The sequence below is a fragment of the Silurus meridionalis genome, chromosome 10 (assembly GCF_014805685.1).
Source record: "Silurus meridionalis isolate SWU-2019-XX chromosome 10, ASM1480568v1, whole genome shotgun sequence".
Classification (NCBI taxonomy): Eukaryota; Metazoa; Chordata; class Actinopteri; order Siluriformes; family Siluridae; genus Silurus; species Silurus meridionalis.
The window spans coordinates 23,637,612-23,662,942 of NC_060893.1; the positions used below are offsets into that span (position 1 = coordinate 23,637,612).

At 38.2% G+C, this 25,331-nt stretch overlaps 1 pseudogene; it reads right to left on the reverse strand.

Moving 5' to 3' along the window:
- Positions 1-24,994, reverse strand: part of LOC124392053 — a 90,901-nt pseudogene extending 65,907 nt beyond the window's left edge.
- Between the last annotated feature and the right edge of the window lie 337 nt (positions 24,995-25,331).

Consider the following 25,331-nt stretch of genomic DNA (forward strand, 5'->3'; position numbering starts at 1 on the left):
GAGGAAAAAGAGTTGTAGAAGGTGCCTTTTCTTTCTTCTTCCATTCATTGATTGCTCTTCTGAGACACTTCTGCTTGCCAGGCCTCTGGGGTCATTTCTGTTGATTTGTTGCTTTTCCTCACTGCAGTATAGGAGCAAATATTCCTCAGCAAAGAAATCCTTATATTACTGTCTTACTCACACATGTATACTTTCAAATGCCTTAATATATGTTGTGTCATGACAGATTATTCAACTAATGGATGCGGATTGGCAAAAGCGCCGCTACACGTCATTTCTGAATTGCATATTATTCATGTTCTACATTGTTTAATGTGTGAATATGACACAGATTTAGATCAGGATGCATGTTTCATTGTTGCTGAAAAGGTTCTCGGATATGACTGGCTTTCATATTTGAGCCAGAGTTTGTTCCTATTTTGTATAGTTTGCATTTCCTGTCAGTCTGGCACTGACACTACAGGAAGTGGTGTCACATCAGAATCAGAATACTTTATTGATTATGAGGGGACTATTTTGAGGGTGATAGTATGATATAAAGTACTTTCTTGTAAACAGAGTACTTTATATCATACTATCATCCTCAAAATAGTCCCCTTGCACAGCAATACAGTGCTCCCAGTGTTCCTGCCACTTCTGGAATGTGTCCTGGAAGTCTTCTTTGATTCGAGCTGGATCTCCACAATGGTGTCAAAATGGCAAGCCGGACCTTGATCTTTGGGAAGAAGGCGAAGTCCACAAGAGCCAAATCTGGCTATAATAGCAATAGTGTTGGTGCGGAAGTGAGATTATGTGGATTGTTCTCCGACGATCATCATGCGCGAGTTGCTGAACGGTTTCGACATTTTCGGGGGTTGAGCTCGTTGAAGGTCTTCCTGATCTCTCGTCATCTTTCAGGGATTTTCTTTCGCTCTTAAAGCACCTCGAAGGACTCATTGCAGCATCAAATGTACGTTGCGTCAAAGGTCTCTATGGCAGATTTGAGCAATTTCACGTTCGCTCTTTGTTCTAACTTGCTGTTGGTGATGAAATTGCAGACGTGATCAGAATAGCACCAGTTAGCACCATTAGTCTCGAAATATTTTGATACCACCTTGTATATAGTTTAAGTAATAGGCTTTGGGTCAATTAGTCCAATATGAGCTAGATAAATTTTACTTTAGTGAGCAGCAACACAATAATAAACAGCCATTCTCTCGCTATCATTGGAAAAGAATCAACTTCAAGGTGAGAACAATAACCTGTGCGTCTCTCCTGTCATTGATTATTGTACTCTAACAATACACTATAGCACTTAGGCAATGCTCAGGACTGCCTATGAAATCAATACGGACAGTAATTATATCAAGTGGAGCTTTTCTCCTTCCTTTGCACTTTGTCACACTCCGGCTCTTTTGGGCAATTTGTATTCATTTCTTGTCTTCCCCAACTTTCATTTCAGAAATAAATCCACCACTGATTCACTCCACCTGGTTAAATATACTTTCTCGTGTCCTTGTGTCTTATGTGAACGCGTACAGATATAAATATCGTAATGTTGCATAAGGACGAGGGTGAAGCGATGAAGTGAACGTTGCATCACGTCCGTGGCCGGTGAATGCAAACTCCCAGCCTGTGCCCAGACAATGAGAAAAGGAGAGAGAGAGCTGTTTCGATTGCACGTTATTCGCATTTGGTGTAAATTTTGACATGGAGGTGTTTAGAATTTGACGTCTACAAGAAATGTATCTCACTGATATCAGCTGCAAATGTCTGCTCAAATTCTCCTGCACAAACAGCCTGTTTGTTCATATACTATATCCTGTCAGTTTCAATCCTACACAGCGAGAACATGCCATGCTTTCGAGTTGGTCGAAGGCGGCGTCTTTTGAGTAATGATTCACTGCAAATTGCCTCGCGCTGGGCTTAAAGCAGCAAAGCCACCCGTACTGCACGCACCACTTCTCCCTGATTCACTGCTTAATGGAGGCTTAGACTCCTAATGACTGCTGCTGCTGCTAGAGAACTGATCAAAGATCCACAGCAGGGAAAAAAACGCAGCACATCAAATACAACGTTTAAAGGGTTCTGTTTTTAATGCACCGTTCAGTTCTGTCTTGTATTTGTGAAATTTGGCAACCAGGGACCTTTAATGACTTGATCACGCTTGGATTTGAACTTATAACCTGCAGATCAGAAGTTTAAAATCTTTACCAATGAGCTTTCACTTCTAACTATCAATTATCCAGACAGAAAGACAGATGGAGATGATAGATAGATAGATAGATAGATAGATAGATAGATAGATAGATAGATAGATAGATAGATAGATAGATAGATAGATAGATAGATAGATAGATAGATAGATAATGAACAAATAAAATAAATAAATAAATTAGTAACTACCTTGCATGTGTTTTGTTTAAATATGCTAAAATAAGTAGAACAGTTAGGAACATTTCTTTAAAACTAAATATTAAATGTAAAATAAAACCACACACTCAAACTTATATAAACATCTCTATTACCCAAATCAGGTCTAACTAATGTTGCCTATTTAATTTAACTGTTCCTTTTTATTGAATCAGTTTAGTTTGTGCTATTTAAATGTGCACTCGTATCCACCATCTCCTGAAATATCTGCCTGAGGAAGTGTTTCATGTTCCATGAAAAGACTTTTGTATTAATCACTCACACACTCCGTCATTCTACTGAAACAAAGCTCTTTTACTTTTGTACTTGTCTTACTGGAAATTTTTATGCATTGCATATATATGAACAAAAGTATTGGGACACATGACTTTTCCAGCGATAAGTGGTTCTTAAGCAGTCGCTTCTTTGCAATGGCATGAACATTTCCCTACATTTGAACTAAAGGAGACCGAAGTCTGTTCCAGCATGACAATGCTCCTGTGCATAAAGCCAGCTCCATGAAGGTACATGGGTTGATTGGAAAAGCTACTGCTATAAAGTTCTCATCTCTACCTCTGTCTGCACCCTAGGCTTTCTTACCTTACCAAGCATCAGTACCTGACTTTACTTACACCCTTGTGTCTGAATGAATCTCCACAAAATCTAGTGGAACATCTTCTCAAAAAGAGTGTAAGTTATTACGACAGCAAATGGGGACTTATTATGGAATAAAATGTTCAGAAACTGCCAATCAATCTTTGTCTACAAACGTTTGCCTTATCATGTATGTGTGTATATACATACAATGACCTTAAAAAACATAAAATTGTATGGTTTACTTCCTAATATAGTGACCAGAGTGTTTGTGTGCATGAAAGAGAGAGAAAGTGAGTCATCAGTAGATAAACTGCTTTCGAAACTTCCGGTGGACAGATGAGAGCAGATGGATGGAGTGTGCATTCCACCCACAGTGCCGGGTAACACTGTGATCATGGTGTTGGTGACGGGGCCGTGTATGCGGATACACTTGATGGTTGACCAGAGCAGTGTAGAAACTCACTGCACTTTCCTTTCAGAAAACAGAATTCCAGCAAAGGAAAAAAGGGGGCATGGAGATCAATACTGACAGCTTCATGCTTTTCTTATGAAAATATATATAAAAAAGGTATATATAGAAAGATGCAGGAAGTAGTCATTTAGTTCATTGTTTTATTTACAAATACAATAAATATAAAAATACTAATAAATAAATAATAATAAATCATTCGTAATGACACAGACAGACAGACAGACAGACAGACAGACAGACAGACAGACAGACAGATAGATAGATAGATAGATAGATAGATAGATAGATAGATAGATAGACTTTACATTTTAAGGATCAGAAATGAGTTGGTAATTGATGAATAATAATTGCATTTTTAGGTGATTAGTTGTTGACTTGTAAAGCATTACCAGCTCTTAATAGGACGTGGAGGACGTGGTGTTCCTGGTTTCCAAAAATAAATACAAATTAAAATTTGTCGAACTACAGAACAGTTTTCCACTTTGCCTCGGTGTGTTTTAAATGAGCTTTGGCCAGAGAGGGATGGTGGCATTTCTGGATCACGTTCACTCATTCCTTCTTTCAGAGGAGGGACATAGAGTATATTTGTAGAGAAATACTGAGCATGGAGCTGCCAGGCAGGAGGAAAGAAAAAGAAAAAAAGAGAACAAGAAATATAATCAAAATAATCATCTAAATAAAACATGTATTAAAGAACAAATGCAAAAAAATAATAGAATGTCCTTTTTTAAATAAACTAAATTATGTACATATTATATCTCATCATTGGTGCTGTGTAAAAGGAATACTTCCTGTTTTCATGACTTTTTGGGCAGAAACAGTAAGTGAGCCTCATTACACCACCCTGCTGGAGATCAAGATCCTTCAGCAGATCAACAGTGTGTGTTTAAGCATTAATGAAAGTAAAGTAAATATCATTAAAGTGCTTAATAGTAGAATAAACACATTCTCATTACAAACAAATGCAGTTCACATTCCTTTCATGATGCAGAAGCAGCACTATCATCTCACTGTTAGATGAAATACAGGTCTAATGTTAACATGTATGAGATGATTTATAAGGGCAAAATGGCAGCTTTTAATAGCCTGCACCTTCCTCTGTGCCCTCTATTAAAGGTGCTCTTAATCACCCTTCACAGCTCATCAAGGTCACACAGGGAGGGAACAGAAGCGCTCTATTCATGGAAATATCAGTAACAAGGCACTGATTGGGATAAAGAGCAGGGTCATGGGCCCATTATTTCCTCCTGTTAAATCAACAGCATGTCAGAAGGTATGAAACCTTTCAAACACACAGGTTTTAAAATGATGACTCCTGTAATCACACGGGGTGGGCATAAGTGATATGAGGGAAAAAGAAGATCGATTTCTCATTATATGTATACAATAATAATAATACCAGGGTAAATTAAATCAACACGTTCCTGACCAGGCAGATACTAAGGATAATCTTTTGCTCTTACTGTTTACATGTATGTGGTTTTCACTTTCTGTTCCTATCTTCAGAAAGTGAAAACCACATTTCCAAACCAAGTCTTATTGATTGTATTTATTTATTTATTTATTTTTTTTATATACACTGTACACACAGATTTTTATTTATTTATTTATTTATTATTTATTTTATTATATATACTGTACACCTCACACCAAATGTCATATTAAATTTGACTGATCACATGTATATTTTTTGCACTGCACCTATAATCAACAAAATAATAATAATCAACTAAATAATCACTATAATAAATAAACCAAGAAAAAATATAAAAATAATAACAAACTGATAAATAAATAAATAAATAAATAAATAAATAAATAAATAAATAAATAAATAAATAAATAAATAAATAAAAAATGAGTGCACAAACAAGCAAGTAAATTAACAATAATGTTTATTAAATATAAAAAAAACTAAACTAGTAAAGAAATAAACCAACACAATAAACAAACGATCAAAAAAACACTAAACAAAAATAAACAGATAAATAAATAATAACAGGCCAAAAATCTACAATAGTAATGTAAAAAAAATAAAATTCATTGATATACTGAATATATTATATATATATATATATATATATATATATATATATATATATATATATATATATAGAGAGAGAGAGAGAGAGAGAGAGAGAGAGAGAGAGAGAGAGAAAGACTCACTGCTGATAATGAAAACAACACTAAAAGCTACAATACCACCAGATACAAAACCAGAACCTAAACACAACATATTATCTCCTCACAGCATCATCACATTGAAGTCTCCAGAACCACTACATCATGTCTGCTTTAGTCCCTCTCACTGAATCCTATTGATGGCTGATGAATAATAACTGTGTAATAACTCTATAATCTCATTACTGATCCAGGGGAACGGAGTTAAACTGCATGACGAGCGATCCTTCCCTCGGACGCTTTGACAATTAGCTCAGTCCGGATTGGAGAAACGCTGATAAATGGCTTCGGTGTGAAGTGTTTAATAAAGCGTCTCGAGCTTGGAGTCGCAACACATACAACAGCACATGCAAACACAAATGCTTGTTATTCATCATTACACCCCAGAGGAAAAAACTATTGTTTTTTGTGTGCTTTTGGTATTAATTTCAATTCTTTTCTGAGGTATGAATTTGTACCATTTGTCACCTCTATTAATTGTGGTTTAGAGGCGGGGCAGATTATCCAGCATCGTTACAGGGCAATTAATCAAAGAAAGCGAAGTCTGCATGGTGATTATAAATCACAGTTGTGTGCTTTGACTTATTTTAGATCATGTACAATTTTTCTTGTTTTCTGGTCTGAATCTGACGTTTTCATGCACATTAAGTATATTATTTGGACAAATGTTTGTGAAAACTTGAGCATACGATTGGGTCATGCTTTTTGAACATTTGCATTTTGTATTTAGTTTCCATTTGCTATTATAATAATAATAAACTCCTCTGAAACGTTGTTCCACTAGATGTTACATTCGTGGAGATTTGTGGAGATTCAATTCAGCCACAAGGGTGTAAGTAAATTCAGGTACTAATATTGGTGAGATGAGGAGGCCTGGAGTATATATAGTCAGCTTTATACAGAAGGTGTTCAATTGGGTTAAAGCTCTACAGCCGGAGATCTTTTACACCAAACCATGTAAAGCAGATCTTCATGGATATGGCTTTGTGCACAGGGGCATTGTCATGCTGGTGCATGTTTGGGTTTCATAGTTCAAGTAATGGGAAATTAGTTACCACATCATAAGACATCCTATACAACTGTTTGTATAGATATTATAGAGTAGTTCTCTGTAAGTCTCTAGAGGTAGGTCTCTAACTCGCACCTTCACTAAAGGGAGAGGAAAGACAACGATTAATATAAGTGACTAAATTATTTGTTAAATGGCAGAGAACGACAAAAACAAAAATGGCATCAGTTTTCCGCAACATAGGTCGTTTTGATGAAAGCTGTGGGCAATGTTTTTTTTAGTTTTTTTGTACTCAGGAGAAAGTTGTACCCACTTTTTTAAGTGCGATTGGTAATAGTAATAGTAAACACTCTTAAGGCACATTTCTCTCCAAAGCCTTTAGTAATTGCTGAGCGAATCCGGTTTCACCGACGAAATCAGCTAAAAGAGAAAACTGTGACAATGTTTGAGGCAGTGCTGAACGCTGTAAATTTTGGTGATGCACTAAGTGACACACTTCGGGACAGGTTTGTGTGTGGACTTCGCTCTAATGCTATACATAACACTACAAACAGCAGTTGAACTGAGTGTATCTATGGAATTGACTGCTAAAGAAGCAGTGACTGAGCTCAAACAGTAAACTGGATAAAATGGAGACTGAAAAACAAACTGAAAAAAAAAAGGTTCATGTTTCTGACTCATCGAGTGTGTATGTTAAAATAAAGCAGAAAAATAAAAAATGCAGCAGAAAACAGCTTCCAAAAGGAAACAAAAGAAACAGATATTTATAGTTGAACAGGAAAACAAAGAGGTTACTGACTGATACATTAGATGACAAACTTTCTTTACAAGTACTCACTGTCACAGGTAGAGCAAAGGCTTAAAGTGTCAGCACACTGCTAGAAGGACAGCCAGTAAAATGAAATCGACACTGGTGCAGCTAAAGTGAGCAATAAAGTCACTGTATGTGTTGTCTTTGGAGATTCCCCTTATTAATGGAACCTTCCTGGCTGGAGCAACTTAAGGTGAAGTGGCAGGCAATACACCTGATGAGCCCTAAAAACTGGATTTAAAGGGCATTCTTTAAAAACATAGTGACATTCAAACAGGAATTAGGCAACATGGAAGGAATCAAGGTGAAATAAGCTTTTGAACAAGGAAGCCAGACAAAATTCTTTAATGCCCGGCCTCTGCCATATGCACTCAAACCCACTTAAAAGGTTGAGGTGAGCTTAGATGAACTTGTGAAGGATGGTGTGCTCTAACCAGTCAGTGTGAGCAAGTGGGCAACACCTATTGTTAAAGAAAGATGAAGGCATAAGGATCTTTGAGGACTTCAAAGTCACTGTAGATCTAGTGTTGTCTACAGAATGATACCCTTTGCCTCAGGTTAATGACATTTTTGCTGGAATGACTGAAGGACAAAAATTTACTAAAATTGATCTTAACCAAGCATACTTGCAGATGCATGTGGAGGAACAGTAGAGAGAATTTTCTCACCATCAACACTCACCTATTTAAGTACAAACGCTTAAAATTTAGAATTGTCGGCCCATCCCCTTTTTCAGCGAGCAATGGACCAAATTCTGCTGGGGCTACTAAGAGTCGTGTGTTACTCTGATCACATTCTTGTTACTGGCACTGATGAAGAGTCACACTTGCAGCACCTGGACTTTACTCTGAAGACACTGAAAGAGGTTGGATTAAGAGTACGCAATGATAAATATAAATTTTTTCTTCTTCAATCTAGTACTTGGTGCATGTAATTGATGCCACTGGTCTGCACTGCACACGTCCCCATCCAAGGTCAAAGGAATAGTGTAGGCTCCAGAGCCTAAAATATCATCCAGCTGCGATCTTTCCTCGCCTTACTAATTATTACAGGCGATTCATTCCAAACAACTCTAACCCCTGCACAAATCGTTGTGTCATGAGAATAATTGGAAGTGGAACCCTGAATGCTAAGAGTCTAAAAAGCGGAAGACGCTCTATTAAATTTAAAGGCTCTCACTCATTTTGACCTTGCACTTCCAATTTAGTTAGCCTGTGATGCTTCTTCATATGGTGTTGGAGCTGGTTTATCGCACATTATGCCAAAAGAGAAGTTAATTGCATTCGCTTCGATTTGTCTGAGCAAAGCCGAAGAAAACTATGCTCAGAGTGTGAAGCATTGAGCGTTGTTTACGGATTGCGCAAGTTTTTTAAGTACATTTTTGGAAGAGAGTTCATGCTGCTGACTGATCACTCACACTCACAGCAATCTTTGGCCCCACCAATGCATTCCCTCTTTTTCTGCTAGTAGGATGCAAAGATTTGCTTTATTATCTGCTCACACCTACCATATGACATCAAGTTCCAGAAGTCAGAATTGCATGGAAATGTGGATAGTTTGTCCAGATTACCTCTCGCTGACAAAGTAAAATGGACAAAGGTGGCTAAAATCTTCTTTTCTATTTAGGTGGAAAGGGCCCGAGTAACAACCATTTCCTGTCCAAAGTCAGGGATATTGTTATGACAGGAAAAGAGGAGTGCGATGGCCCGGAGCTTAAACCATTAATCATTCAACGTCATGAACTTTCAGTGCAGTCAGGCTGTTTGCTGTGGGGAAAAAGAGTGATTATTCCATCAGATTTGCACAAATCTGTGCGGAAACAGTTGCTTTTGAGACACTGCGGAATAGTCTGCATGAAAAAAATTGCCAGGAGTTACTTCTGGTGGCTAGGAGTAGACAGACAATTTGGGGAAAAAGCAAGAACATGTACATCATGTCAGAGCATGCGCAATGTATCTCAACTGGCACCGCTTTACACTTGGGAATATGTCTTGATAAACCATGGCATCACGTTCATGTTGATTTTGGAGTCTCAATCAAGGAAAAAATGCTGTTAGTTGTCATTGATGCACACAGTAAGTGGCCTGAGGTAGCTATAATGAAATCTACCGTAGCTGAAATAACTATTAAAAAACTGGGAGAAATGTTTCAGTACCTACAGTACAGTTGGTCTCAAAAAATGGCCCCCAGTTACATCTCACGAGATGGCCACATTTCTCCTAGCCAACAACAAATGGACATAACAAAGCAGAAATCTTTGTTCAGAAACCTGTTCTCCCAGACAGGCACATTTCAACAATTTCTACATAACTTCTTGCTGTGTTATCGTAGTAGTTCACAAGCAACTACCAATGTGCCACTGGCTTACTTGTCATTCAATAGTAAACTCAAGACAAGCTTAAAGCTACTTAAACTAGCCACACTCAAAGAAACTGTCCTACAACAAAAAGCAATGGAAACTTCGAGCCAAAGACAGAAAATTTTCGACAGGCTCACCTGTACTAGCTCAGAACTATGGTTGTGATCCAAAATGGGTCCCGGCCACTGTGGAGGCCCAGCCGGGTCCAGTGTCAAATAAAGTCAAAACTGCTTCCATAGAGAAGAATTGATTCATAGAGAAGACATGAGAACTGCTTTCATAGAGAAGACATACTGATCAGTTGTTAAGTGGTGGCAGCACATTCACAGACCTCGCTGAAATCACTGATCAAATATGTGACAGTTCATCAGCTTCTGTAGTCTCCAACACTGAGCCTAACAAGACCTCAATTTCCTCCTCTGCTACTGAAATGTCACCAACAGAAAATGCAAATCAAGTTTGTCATTGATATCCAATAAGGGAGCGGCACCCTACTTAGCATTTCTCTGACTGTATTAGGGCAGAATAATCCCCTAAGGGGTGGAGTCATATTTATATACATTAGGGCTGCAACAACTAATGGTAATAATAATCAATAATAAAAATGTATTGTCAACAAACGCAGTTATTTAGATTAGTTGGGCTGCTCAAGTTGTGGTTTAGCATGATGGCAAGATAACACAACTGCTTGCGAAATGGTGGAGAATACAGGTCAACCAGCAGGAGGAAAAAGTTCTGTCATGAATGAAGGCGAAACATCAGCACAGTAAGCAAAAACTGTATATCCTTGTCAACTGAAAATGATATAGATTCATAAAGTGCTATTGCGTAAACTGTTTGTTTGCTAACTTCGGGACAGTCACACTAGATCTGTTCATTTGTGACTCATGAGCATCAGGTTGCGCAATCACCTAGCTCGTGACATAGGGATGGATTTAATCAAAACGGTGCAAACAAACACTAAATTTTCTTATAATTCTTCTTCTTCTTTCGCCTGGTCTCGTTAGGGCGGAACATCTGTCTCCATACTGCTTTGACCTCTACATCTGTCTCTTTTCATACCAACTATCTTCATGCCTTCCTTCACTACATCCATAAACCTCCTGCCTGGCCTTCTTCTTTTCCTACTTCCTGGTGGCTCCATCCACAGTATTCTCCTACCGATATACCCCGTGTTCACAAAAGGGCCTCTATCAATTTGTCCCCAAAACATCCTACATGCGCTGTCTGTCTAATAAACACGTTTCAAATCCTGTCTCACCACAGTCCTATAAACTTTCTTTCACTCTCACAGAAACCCTTCTATCACAAATCACTCCTGCTATCACTCTTCTTCACCCACTTCAACCTGCCTGCACACTTTTCTTCACTTCTTTAACACACTCTCCATTAATTTGCACTGTTGACCCCACATACCTAACCTCATTCACTTTCACTAACTCCTTTCCTTTCTCCCCGCAATCACATCACTTCGGTGTCTTCCTTCTCATTCACACACATGTACTCTGTCTTACTCCTACTGACTTTCATTCCCCTTCTCTCCAGCATGTACCGCCACCTCTCCAGGCTATTTTCAACCTGCTCCCTACTCTCACCACAAATAACAATATCATCTACAAATATCATAGTCCATGGAGACTCCTGTCTGACCTCATCCATCAACCTGTCCATCACCACTGCAAACAGGAAAGGGCTCAGAGCCGATCTTTGATGCAGTCCCACCTTTACCTTGAACCAGTCTGTTGTTCCTTTTAAAGAAATCTACCACCATCTGCTATTCCACATTCCTCTCTTTCAGGCCATACCTACCTTGTCATCACCTCTGTTCCCCTCACCAACATGCCCATTGAAGTCTGCCACAAGCACCAAACTTTTTTCCTAGGTACACTTTTCACCACTTCATCTAACTCACTCCAGAAGTTTTTCTTCTTCATCTCACAACAAACTTGTGGAGCATAAGCACTGATGACATTTATCATCACCCCTTTAAATTCAGAATTCAGAAACTCTCTTCACCTCCACTACAATCTTACTGTACTCTTCCTTCAGAATCACCTCTACACCATTTCTCTTTCCATCCACACCTCAGTTTAACCCCACCAATGTTCCTGGTCTTACTTCCTTTCCACTTGGTCTCCTAAACATATAACATATCTACCTTTTTCCACTTCAACCTATCATCTTACGCTCTCCCTTTACCAGTCATAGTACCAACATTTACTCTCCTCCACTTCTGGATGCCCATTCTAACGCAACTCTCCCCATTTATTTGGCCTTGGGGCCGGCACTAAGAGCACTGGCTTGTGCAACCCTAATGGCTGGGTTAAACAAACACTAAATTTAAAAGCAGCAAATAACAGCTGCAGTAACCGATTACATTTTTAGTCGCTGTTGTGGTTTTCAGTGAATGCTTATGCATTTGTACACCAATGCGTATTTTTTACTCAAAAAAAACCTTTCTTTTTAATCAAGCCTGTTAGTTTGCTGTGTTTCATTCTATTCTCTTTTTAAAGCATTTGTCTATTACAAATGTAGTACAAAATGTTATGTACTGTGACTTTACTTTGTTCAAATGCTTGTTTTACATTTTTGTACATTTAATTTATGCATACAATGCATTGCAAAAGTATCCATTCCCCTTTAAATATTTCCACATTTTGTCACGTTATAACCACTAAACTAAATGTATTTTGTTCGGAATTTATGTGATAGACTAACACAAAGTATTGCATAATTGTAAAGTGGAAGGAAAATTATACATATTGTTAAAGATCTTTTCACAAATAAAAATCAGAAAAGTGTGGCAAACATATATATTCCGCTGCCCTGAGTCAATACTTTGTCGAACCACCTTTCGCTGCAATTACAGCTGCAAGTCTTTCTGAGTATGTTTCTACCAGCTTTGCACATCTAGAGACTGTAATTTCTGCCCATTTGTCTTTGCAAAATTGCTCTAGTTTAATCTGTTTGGATAGAGAACGCCTGTCAAAAGAGATTTTTAAGTTTTGCCAAAGATTCTTAATAGAATTTAGGTCTGGACTTTGACTGGGCCATTCTAACATATGAATATGCTTTGATCTCAACCATTCCATTGTAGCTCTGGCTGTATGTTTAGGGTCATTGTCCTGCTGGAACGTGAACCTCTGCCCCAGTCTCAAGTCATTTTGCAGCCTCTAATAGGTTTTTTCAAGCATTACCCTGTATTTAGCTCCATCTTCCCATCAACTCTGACCAGCTTCCCTATTCCTGCCGAAGAAAAGCATCCCCAAAGCATGATGCTGCCACCGCCATGTTTCATGGTGGGCATGGTGTGTTTAGGCTGATGTGCAGTGATAGGCTTCCACCACACATAGCGTTTTACATGTAGGCCAAAAAAGTTCAATTTTGGTCTCATCTGACCACAGCACCTTCTTCCACATATTTGCTGTGTTCCCTACATGGCTTGTGGCAAACTGCAAATGGCACTTCTTATTCTTTTTTGTCAACAATGGCTTTTTTCATGCCACTCTTCCATAATAGCCAGGCTGGTGGAGTGCATGACTAATAGTTGTTTTCTACCACATAGACTCTTTCACCTGAGATGTGGATCTCTGCAGCTCCTCCAGAGTTACCATGGTTCTGCTTAATGGATCTATGTTCTCCTTGCCCAACCTGTCAGTTTAGGTGAACGGCCATGTTTTGGTAGGTTAGCAGTTTTCCCCAGCTTGGGATATGTTTTCATAACCTAACCCTGCTTCAAACTTCTCCACAACTTTATCCCTGACCTGCCTGGTGTGTTCTTTAGTCTTCATGATAGAGTTTGCTCACTAATGTTGTCTAACAAACCTCTGAGGCTTTCACAGAACAGCTGTAATTATACTGGATTTAAGTATACACAGGTGACTCTAATTACTAATTGGGTGACTTCTGAAGGCAGTTGATTGAACTGGATTGTATTTAGGGGTATCAGAGTAAAGGGGCTAAAAACAAATGCATTTTCAGATTTTTATTTGTAAAAAACTTTAACACCATGTATAATTTTCCTTCCACTTCACAATTATGTGATGCTTTGTGTTGGTCCTTCACATAAAATCCTAATAAAATACATTTAAATTTATGGTTATAATGTAACAAAATGTGGAAATATTTAATAGAGTATGATTACTTTTGCAATGCATATAATTTAATCATTATACAAAATTAAATAAATTATATATTTCTAGATGCTTGTATCTTCACAACTGAACAAAATGTCTGTAAAACAAAAATTGTCAAAACAATGTTATATTATATTTTATATAGATTTTATTATGCTTGTCAATTTGCCATCTGCAATAATCATTTAAAACTTTACAAATGTTGATTTACACATAAATCAACATTTATGTGTCAGTACTAGCATTAATAGCAGTAGTAGTAGCAGCTGCTGCACTTGTAGTACTAATATTAATAGTAAAGGTGTAAAATTAGTATTAGTATTATTAGTAGTGATAGTAATATTATTATTAGTAGAGTAACAGTAGAATCGGCACTAAGATTAATATAAGTAATAAAAAGTATGGTAACAATAGTATTCTTATTAGTATTATTTCCAGTAGGAGGATGAGGAGTTGGTGTAAAAGTAGTAATATTTGTTGTTATAGTAGTAATAGTAATATTTGTTTATAATAGTAGTAATATTAGTAGTAGTAGCAGCAGTAATATTGGTTGTAATAGCAGTAATATAAGTAGTATAAGTACTAGTAGTAGTATTAACAGTAGTTTTATTTGTTGTAATATTAGTGGTATAAGTGGTAGTAGTAGTTGTAGAAGTAATATTTGTTGTAATAGTAGTAATATTAGTAGTAGTAGTAGCAGTAATATTGGTTGTAATAGCAGTATTAGTAGTAATATTTGTTGTAATAGTAGTAGTAGTAGTAGTAGTTATAGTAGTACTAATATTGGTTGTAATTGTAGTAGTAAAAGTAGTACTAGTAGCAGTAATATTGGTTGTAATAGTAGTAGTATAAGAAGTAGTATAAGTAGTAGTTGTAGTATAAGTAGTAGTAGTAGTAGTAATATTGGTTGTAAAAGTAGTAGTAGTTGTAGTATAAGTAGTAGTAGTAGTAGTAGTAATATTGGTTGTAATAGTAGTAGTATAAGAAGTAGTATAAGTAGTAGTAGTAGTATAAGCAATAGTAGTAATATTTGTTGTAATATTAGTAGTAGTAGTAATTAAACTTGTTATAATATTAGTACTGTAGTAATAGTAATAATAGTTGTTTTAATAGTACTAGTAGTAGTTAAACAGTAGTGTAAACTACTGTTTGTAATTACTAGTATTTTTATTAGAGTTAGTAACAATAGTAGTGGAAGTGGTAGTTTTGTTAGTTATTGATCTTGGCCTAATAACAATAAAACACCTAAGAAGGTACTACTGTAGTAAAAGAATAAACATTGTTAAAGTAACAGTAACTTTCCTGCATCACCCCACCTTTTCACTGATGGTATTTTCTTCTAACAGAGTCATCATTCCTTATGTATTCAACCACTGCAGAAAGTGTTCATGCAATTTTTTTTATAGCATTTATATTTATGTTTCTATAATAAGAGCTTACCACAGCTGCACACACAAACACATGCACACATTCTATTTATTGTAGCATTGTCTATTCAACCGTAACACCTGAGTTGTTTTGCCTAATGTTTTGTCAAGGATCTTATAATCTGACCATTGTTCTCTCTTCTGCAGCTTTATCGCATTTTTGTCTCTATATTGTGTTTATATATTTTCTCGTGCATTTCAGCGACAATCCAGTAGATGAAACCAATTTACTGCGACTGGATTGTTTATTTGCTGTATCGATCATGGTGTGAATTAGTAACGCCCCTGGAGGGACACAATTTTGTTGTTCCTGTTCAAGTGTAATAAAATGATCATCAGCCCATGCTGTTTTTTCTCCTGATAGACAGGACTGTCCAACCCATCCTTTTTTTTTATCTACAGCTCTCACTTTTGTGCCAAAGCATCGTAAAACACACTCAATGGATTTAAAAGTGAAAACAGCAGCTTAATGCCAATATAGTGCCAAAAAATATGGAGAAAATAATACAGTGCTTTCAGAGAGCATTCAGATATTAAATTTCTTGTGATGCAGTTTTATGTTTTAAAGCTTAAAATTATTTGTATATTCCTCAAATTACACTACAGATCTATTAATGACAAAGGAAAAAAAAAAAAAACAGTAGTATCTGTACTTGTATGTATTATCATTAGTAGTAATAGTTGTTAATGTTGAAGGAGGTGTTATAGTAGTGTTAGTAGTAAAACAGTAGCAGTGGTATCAGTATTAGTAGTAATAGTAGTGGTAGTAATAGTAGTAGTAGTTGTATTTGATGTAATGGTGGTAGAAATATTATTATCATTATAAGTAGTAGTGGATGAACTTTAATAATAATAGTAGTAAAGCAAAAGTATTATCAGTACTTGTATCATTAGTATTATGTATAAGTAGTTGTAGTTGTTGTTAAATTAGTAGTAGGTGTTGCTGTAGAGTGTTAGTAAAAAGAGTAATTAAGTAGTAGGAGCAATAGAAGGAGTTGTTCTGATAATACTAGTGTAGTAGCAGTAGTAGTAGTAGCAATAGTAGTAGTAGTAGTTGTAATATTGATAGTAGCAAAGCAAACATATTATTAGTAGTAGTAGTAGTAGTAGTAGTAGTAGTTGTTGTAATATTGATAGTAGTAGACAACAGTAGTATTAATGGTAATAGTAGTAGTAGTAATATTGATAGTAGTAAAGCAACTGTATTATCAATGTTAAGAGTAGTAGTAGTAGTAGTAGTAGTAGTAGTAATATTAATAGTAGTAGAAACAGTAGTAATAGTAATAGTAGTAGTGTTAATTGTATAGGTGGTAGAAATAGTAAGAGTAGTGGTGGTGGTAGTAGTAATAGTAGAAGTAGTTAACGTTTTTGGCGTTTTATTGGTAAAAATAATAGTACTAATAGTAGAGTAAAAGTAGTATAATTACTATTATTATTTTTATAAATCAGTATCATTCTTAATAGTAATAGGTGTTATAGTAGTTTTGGCAATATTACCAAAAAAGTAATATTAGTAGTAGTAGTTGAGTAGCAGTAATATCAGTACAAGTAGTAGAATAGTAGTAGGAGCAGTAGTAGTAGTTGTAATAGTTGTTGTATACAAAGCATGAAGTTCAGCAAAAGTAGAGATACAGAAGGTAAAATTTGATTCCAGTAAAAGTAAAAGTGCTCCTTTTAAACTTTCACTTGAGTAAAAGTACAAAAGTATTTGCCTTCAAATGTACTAAAGTATCAAGTACTATGATTTATTATGGCTATAATCTTCCTCCAAGAACCAAACAACTCCTTGGCTAGTTGTAACCAGAAGATACAAAAAACATCTCAATTCTTATAGGCTAATCTAAATTAGCTTTTAAAACTGCACTGTAGATTCTCCCTCACTGAACACAGTTTAGGACCTATTCAGTACAATCAGAGAAAACCTTTATGACATCACCTCAATTAAAGGGAACCAAATCAATAAGTGCTGTTTAACTACAATCCGATTAGACCAGTTTGGCTGTAAATGTTTTTTTGCTACACACATTATATAAAACTACATACTATAAATAATAATGTTGTGCAAGCTAAAGGAAATATTGTTGCTCTATGCATAAAAGCATATTAGGCAACACAATATACCGTAAGTGATATACAGTTATTAGCCTAATTCATTAAATGCATTATCCTTTACTATCCTCATAACCAGATGAGTGATAGAGCTGCATACACACCTTTATCTTTAGCATATTTCACACCTACTTCCTTCCTATTTTTTCTGAATTGGGCTCCTGAGGGTTGAGACCTTTTTTCATTCATAATTTAAATTTGGATTTAGCTCTCCTTACTGACAAGATGTCATCCAACTTTAGCCTCTCCTTTCTCACCTTTTTAGAGTCTGCTTATTAGCAGGGAGGCCTCTCCTGGGAGGGCCATAGCAGACGAGCACCAGATAAGTCTTTCTTTAAGGACTCGTCCTGTGGACGTAGGTGTCCAGTGCGCTCACCGGACAGAGCCAGTTTATTTTTTCCTGGTCTGGGGCCTGGAATGGAGGAGGTAATCTTACAGGTTGTGGGACAACCCAGGGCACCTTAGGGATGTAACCCATACAGGGGTACAGGAAGGCACTAGCTATACCTGTGGTAAACTCCAGGAAGAAGGATCCCCTACTTTCTTAATAGAGCAGATGGCCAACAAGAATGCGTTCTTGATGGAAAGGTGCCTCCAAGATGCCTCAGCTAGAGGCTTGAAGGGGGACTCAGACAGAGCCCCCAAAACGATGGCCAGGTCCCACCCAGGCACTCTAGGTCATACCGGGGGCCTCGGAATGCCACGAAGAAAACGCGTTCTTATAGGGTCTCTGCCCAGAGATTGCCAGGGATAAAGGAGTGTGAGCCAACCGGGCAGTGGACTAAATCCACTAGCAGAACAGATGCCACCTGGTGGCATACGACCTCCTTGTGGAGGGAGCTCTGGAGTGAAGAATGGCCTCTACCACCTCGGTGGAGAGACCAGAACCTCTGAGCTGTCACCTCTCAGGCACGGACACAGCCTCTTTAACTCAGGCTGTGTCCTGAGGTTCTGGTCTCTCCACCGAGGTGGTAGAGGCCATTCTTCACTCCAGAGCTCCCTCCACAAGGAGGTCGTATGCCACCAGGTGGCATCTGTTCTGCTAGTGGATTTAGTCCACTGCCCGGTTGGCTCACACTCCTTTATCCCTGGCAATTGGGGGCCGCTATTCCCTAGGTCTCAACCTCTGCAGGGGTGTCTGCTGCCTTGTTCAACTGACCTGGGATGTGAACTGCTCTCAATGAGAGGAGTTTTCCCTGGGCCCAAATGAGGATCTGGTGTGCCAGCCTGCACAGGGAGCATGAACGCAGACCTCCTTGATGGTTGATGTAGTCAAAAGAAATGCTTTAATGCTGGAATCTCTAGCCAGCATCTCTAGCCAGTTAATGTGCCAAAGTAGGTAGGGCCCTTCCCACAGACCACGGGCAGAGCAACCACTCATGATCGCTCCCCACCCTGTGAGGGATGCATCCGTCATTAGGGTTATGTGGTGACTGGGGACTCCCAGTCTTGTGATAGAAACCCTGGATCTCTCCAAACATCTAAGGCACAAAGGCATTGCTGCATGATCTTGTTGGTGCAGAGGGGATTGCCGCCACTGTGAGAACCCACGGGTCCTAAGCCACCACTTAAGGTATCTCATTTACAGCAGGCCAAATAGATTAACACTGGAAGCAGCTGCCATAAGCCCTAGCAGTTTCTGGAACTGCTTGACAGTAAAAGGCTGCCTTTCTCTGACCTTCCTGACGGCCGTGAAGATGGCCACAATGTGAGAAGGGGAAAGCTGCAAGCACAAAGTAGTCAAATTCCAAATGCGACCAAGATAGGTGGTTTTCTGTAATAGAGAAAGCACACTCTTCTGGGCATTCAGCCAAAACCCCAACACCTTCATGTGGGTAAGAATGACATATTAATGCCGGACCGCCAACTGCACTGATTGAGCTTAACCAATCGTCAATGTTGTTGTGGATGCAGATGCCCTGAGACCTTCGGGAACCATAGTCGCATCTACCTATTTTGTGTTGGTACGGGTAGAGAGGGCAAGAACCAGATATTAGTAAGCTTTGCCCCCAAAAGTGAACCTCAAGAACTTCCTGTAAGAAGGTAGGATAGATACATAAAAGTATGCATCCTTTAGATCTAGCATGTTAAACCAGTCCTCAGATCTGAAGCACCGCCATGGTGTGCAGGGACGCAGCAGCTTGACCTGCCGAAGCATAAGCTTTACCCATGAGTGTTGAAATATTGTGAAGGGGCTTCATGGGTAGTGTCTCATACACATGTTCTTCCTTTTCTCATGATGTGCGAATACATAATGGAACTGAGGGTAAAGGGGCGGGCTGAAAAAGGCTTAACCCATGACCGGAACACCTCTGTGTGCAGGTCGGAAAAGAAAGGAAGACTCCAACACGGAAATGGGTGTCAGAAAGCGCTAATCTAGTTTACTGGGTAAAAGCACTTTCTGTTCATGAGCTGGACAAGTTATTTTAAGTTTGGCAACAGTACATGTTACAACCTCCATAACCTCCTTGACTTCAATATCGCAGAGAACAAAGCCCCAAAGTGCTTTCGTGAGGTTGGAGATAGGGACAAGCCCATCTCGAAACCCTCTGCAAGGTCCATCTGCGAACCCTAGGATCTGGCCCAATGGTCTGCCTCAGAAAAAGCAAGGCCAGAACCATGAGGACCTAGGGTACCACTCCCAGGCAAGCCACACCCGGAAAGTTTCTTCGCTTGCCTTCATTTTCTTTTTATATATATTATTCTCTGACATTTACCACTTACCATCGAGACATACACACATAAACAAACAGACGCTAGCGCCGGCTTCACCCCATGTGCTTTTTATAGCTTCCTGGTCGTGATGTCACCCCGCTGATGATGCCTTGCTTTTCATTGGACTGATTACACAAGTGATTCAGAGCGTGGAAAAGTGTTGTTATGGTGTAGCGCCAGTACATACGTAACCTGGAGATGTTTTATTAGTAGTAATAGATGTTGTAGCAGTGATATTAAAACGAATAGTAGAGCAGTAGTAGTAGCAGTAGTAGCTGTTTTTTTTATATAAGAAATATTAGTAATTAGTATCAGAACTAGTAGCAGTAATAGCACTAGTATTGGTTGTGGTAGTAATGTTACTAGTAGTATTCATTCTTGTAGTGGTTGTAAAAATATTATTAGGAATAGTAGTAACAAAAGATGTTTAATTATTTTTAGTATTTGTATCATTATTATAAGGAGTAGTTGTAGTAGTAATATTTTTAGTAGTAAAGTAAATGTAGTATCACTAGTATTATTATTCATATCAATATTATTAGTAGTAATAATAGTATTAGTAGCTCTTTGACCAAACATGCATCTTGCTCTTTTTTGTCTTTACATTTTATGTGTATCCATTACATTATAATTATTATCCCAGGCTGCTTTCTCAGCACCACATTAACATTCCAGGTTTGTATATTGTGAGGTATTTGATTGGGCATGTCGGGACAGATGCAGGATCAGTGGGTAACAGGCTAAGAGGCTGCTTCAAGCAGAAAGCAGATGGCTGTTTGAGTTAGTTTCGATCGTAGGCGTCAGGAAGTGTCTTCCCAAAGACCACCGGCGATGTTTGATGATCCAGAGACAGTTTGACGCTTGAGCTCTTCCTTCTCTGTCCTCAAACACGGTGCTGTCGCTTTATTAGTTACTAAATCAGAATACTTAACAAAGCGGTGACTCAGTGCAGGCTTTTACAGAGGGAGAGCAGAGGGATGCCTTGAGCAAAAACGCATAACCTTCATTTGCTCAGTGTGGAGGGAAAAAAAGTGTTCACGAAATGCATAAATATAAATGTTACAGCCTTTCTATTTCCTTTTTACATCCTCATACACACACTGCATATTCATTACATTCATGGAATTATCCAGTAGACCGATCATATTGCAGAATACATGAGTGGTGGGCTGCCAGGGCCAGCAAGGCCTTCTCTGCTGGCCTAAAGTTTATTAGAATCATTGAATTACCTATTAATATATTATATATTTTACCCAATAATATCTAATCCTTTTAACTGTGTCTTTCTCGGATGCACTGTGTCACTGTGTAATTTTTAGTTCATGTTTCTATCCAATCAGATTTCTGCCATCATGCATTGCCTGTTTCAACAGGAACTGCTGTAAGAACAGCACTGTGAACACTGCAAGCGTCCTATTGATTTAAATATTTGTTGCTTGTAGCTGTTACCCTCTAGAAGTTGCTTAAAGTTAAGTCAAGTTTATTTCTATAGCGCTTTTCACAACACGACATTGTCTCAAAGCAGCTTCACATAATTTAACAGTTAAGGTGAGCAATGTGTATTTATCGCTGATGAGCAGCCGTGGCGACTGTGGCAAGGAAAAACTTCCTTAGATGTAATGAGGAATAAAACTTAAGAGGAACCAGATTTAAAAGGGGAACCCATCCTCATTTGGGTGACATCAAGAGTGCGATTATAAATCTTTACAGCAAAACAAAACACTGGAGAGTGAGAACTAACATGAACACTCTAATGTAAGATTATGAGTAATGTCCTTTCTACAGTCTTATACAGTCAGTTAAGATTATGGAACCAGGAGCTACTGAACAACTCATAAAATAGCTCAACATTTGATATCATCCCAGATCCAACACAAGCTTCTCCATGCCAGAGCCTTTAAACACTCAAAAGAGGTCCAATGTATAAAATCTACATAAGGTGGAATCCAAATGGCACTGGTACGTCTCTAGATGGTTCGGGATGTTTGCGGTGTCAACATCTACTTCTTTAAAGGTCCACAATCTTCATGAGGTGGGATGTGACTGGAGCTGGCGCAACCTCAGGATGCCTTAGGATGGTTTTGATGAAACTTTTTTTTTTTTGTACAGTTGTTCCACTTTTTACATTAAAAAGTATCATAAAGAACAACTTTGCACACTTTTGGCATCTGGACAGCTCTTTCTTACACATTCAGCTGAAATACTTTGTCATGCCTCATGTAAAACCTGCCAAAGGTGTTCTTCTTTCATCCCAGAGCAGTTTAATAGGATTTAGGTGTAGTGACTGAGCAGGCCGTTCCATACAGTTTTGGTAACAGTTCCAGTATGGCTGGAACAGTCATATGTCCTGAAACTTTTGTCCCTATACTCTATGTATCTGTTAGGCTGGAAGAACGTATGGAAACCGAAGTTCGACAGAACAGAGGTTTATTAATAAAAAAAAGGAAAAGGCAGCAAAACACAACAGACTTCATTCACCTGAACTCAGATAACTCCACCGAAAGGTTCAGAACGATGATATAAACAATCCAAGATAAATCCACAAGGTAAATCCACAAGGTAATCCACAGAGTGATAGTAAATCTACAGGTTAATCCAAAGTATGTAGTCAATGAGTTTCCAAGATGTTCTCCAGACTAAACGGAAAAAAAGCTGATGAATGTCAGGTGTGTGTAGTTAGTAGGATGGAGAGCTGCTAGGAGGGATGGGTGGTTCTGGGGAAGGTGTGGCTGGTGGATACACTGACAGTATCACATATATTTACAGTAAATAGAGTAGAACGACACATTTGTTTCACTGAATTTCTGAAATGCAATTCTACCTCCTTATTAAAGTACTACACGTTTCCATCGCAGCTGATTAGCATGAAATTATTTTTCCAGAAGCAAAACTTCATTGGACATTGTCTATTCCTGCATATTTATTTTATTATTTTATTTATTATTTTATTTTATTAGTGCTCCACTACCCCTTTACATGAATGCAAACAAATAAAGCACTGTTATATATACAAGAAATATTACAACAATTTTTTTTTTTACCAGCTGCTTGAATTAGGGGTCGCCACATCAGATAATTTATCTCCATACCACCCATCTGCCTCTTTCAAACTAACTACCTGCATGTGTGCATGTTATGTCCTTCCTACACAGTATTGTATGGTTTGGCTGCAGAAGTACAGTGGTGCGTGTGTGTGTGTGTGTGTGTGTGTGTGTGTGTGTGTGTGTGTGTGTGTGAAGTGAAGAAAATATATTCTTATATTATTCCTATTATTATTATTATTATTATTATTATTATTATTATTATTATTATGATATAGAAAGAAGTCTATTTTATTTCTTAAGCAGTCATTTTTATTGAAGACGTTTCCATGCCAGAAGATCAGCAGCCACACGGATATGACAAGATGTTTGTGTGGCATTTGTGATACTCGGATTGACTCTGCACGATCCCACAATGAAACACTGCCAGCTCCCTGCAGAGCTCCTCCAAGCACAAATATGTCGAGAGGAGACTCAACACATCGTGTCCTAGATCTGCTCCAACAGGCTGCATGCGTGAGAATGGGGGAGAATGTTGGAGAATGAGGGAGAATGTGGGAGAATGAGGGAAAATGTGGGAGAATGAGGGAGAATGTGGGAGAATGAGGGAAAATGTGGGAGAATGAGGGAGAATGTGGGAGTATGAGGGAGAATGTGGGAGAATGAGGAAGAATGTTGGAAAATGTAATGTGGGAGAATGTTGGAGAATGTAATGTGGGAGAATGTGGGAGAATGAGGGAGAAAGTGGGAGATTGAGGGAGAACATGGGAGAATGAGGGAGAACGTGGGAGAATAAGGGAGAATGTGGTAGAATGAGGGAGAATGTGGGAGTACGAGGGAGAATGTGGGAGAATGAGGGAGAAAGTGAGAGAATGAGGGAGAATGTGGGAGAATGAGGGAGAAAGTGAGAGAATGAGGGAGAATGTGGGAGAATGAGGGAGAAAGTGAGAGAATGAGGGAGAATGTGGGAGAATGAGGGAGAATGTTGGAAAATGTAATGTGAGAGAATGAGGAGAATGTTGGAGAATGTAATTTGGGAGAATGAGGGAGAGCGTGGGAGTACGAGGGAGAATGTGGGAGAATGAGGGAGAAAGTGAGAGAATGAGGGAGAATGAGGGAGTAAGAGGGAGAAAGTGAGAGAATGAGGGAGAATGAAGGAATATGTGAGAAAAAATAAGGTAGAACGAGTGAGAATGTGGGAATATGTGGGAGAATACGGGAGAATGAGGGAGAATGTGGGAGAAAGCTTCTTATCGGGAGTCAATCAAGACACATCAGCGCAACCAAGACGCAACTCACGTCTATTTATTTTTTTTAAACTGTAATATTCCTGCAATAAGAATGGAGGATATTCCGGACAATATTCTAAAGGAATTGCAAATTGTATTCATCAAATTGTATTTGCAATTGCGTTTTCCACATGTGGACACATAAATTGTGACATAATCCAAATGCAATTGCAAATCTTGCATTACCGTTTGCGTTTTCGCTTTCGTGAACGCACAGAGAGCGTCATATTTCAAATGGAAAAGCAAAGTCCATTTGCAAGCATTTCCCGTGTCGAGTTATGACCATGTCATATTTAAATAGCAATATTAATTACCACTTTTGCTTTTTCATTTTCTCTGTGTCCCGTGTGCAGGCTGCCGAAACTCAATAGGAATCTACTTCTTTTACTCTTTCTCCTTCCTTATCCTCTTTCTCATCCTCATCCTTATTTTTCTCATCCTCATCTTCATCCTCCATTATTTTTATAACCTTCTCTTCCTCATCATCATCACTCCTCCTTCACCTTTTCATCATCCTACATTTCTTCCTTTTCTTCATCATCTTCCTTCTCTATTCCCTCATCATCATCTTCCTTATCTTACTTTCTCCTTCACATCCTCAATTTATTTGTTCATCTTTTTTCTCCTTCAACTCCTCATCTACCTCCTTCTCTTTCTACTTCTCCTTCTTTTCCTCTTCCTCCTCATCATCATCCGTATTATCATCCTCCTCCCATTCTTCCTCATCATTTTCCTTCTCTTCCACCTTCTTTTTCTCCTCTTCCTCCAGATCCTTCTCCCAGTGGGAGAAATAC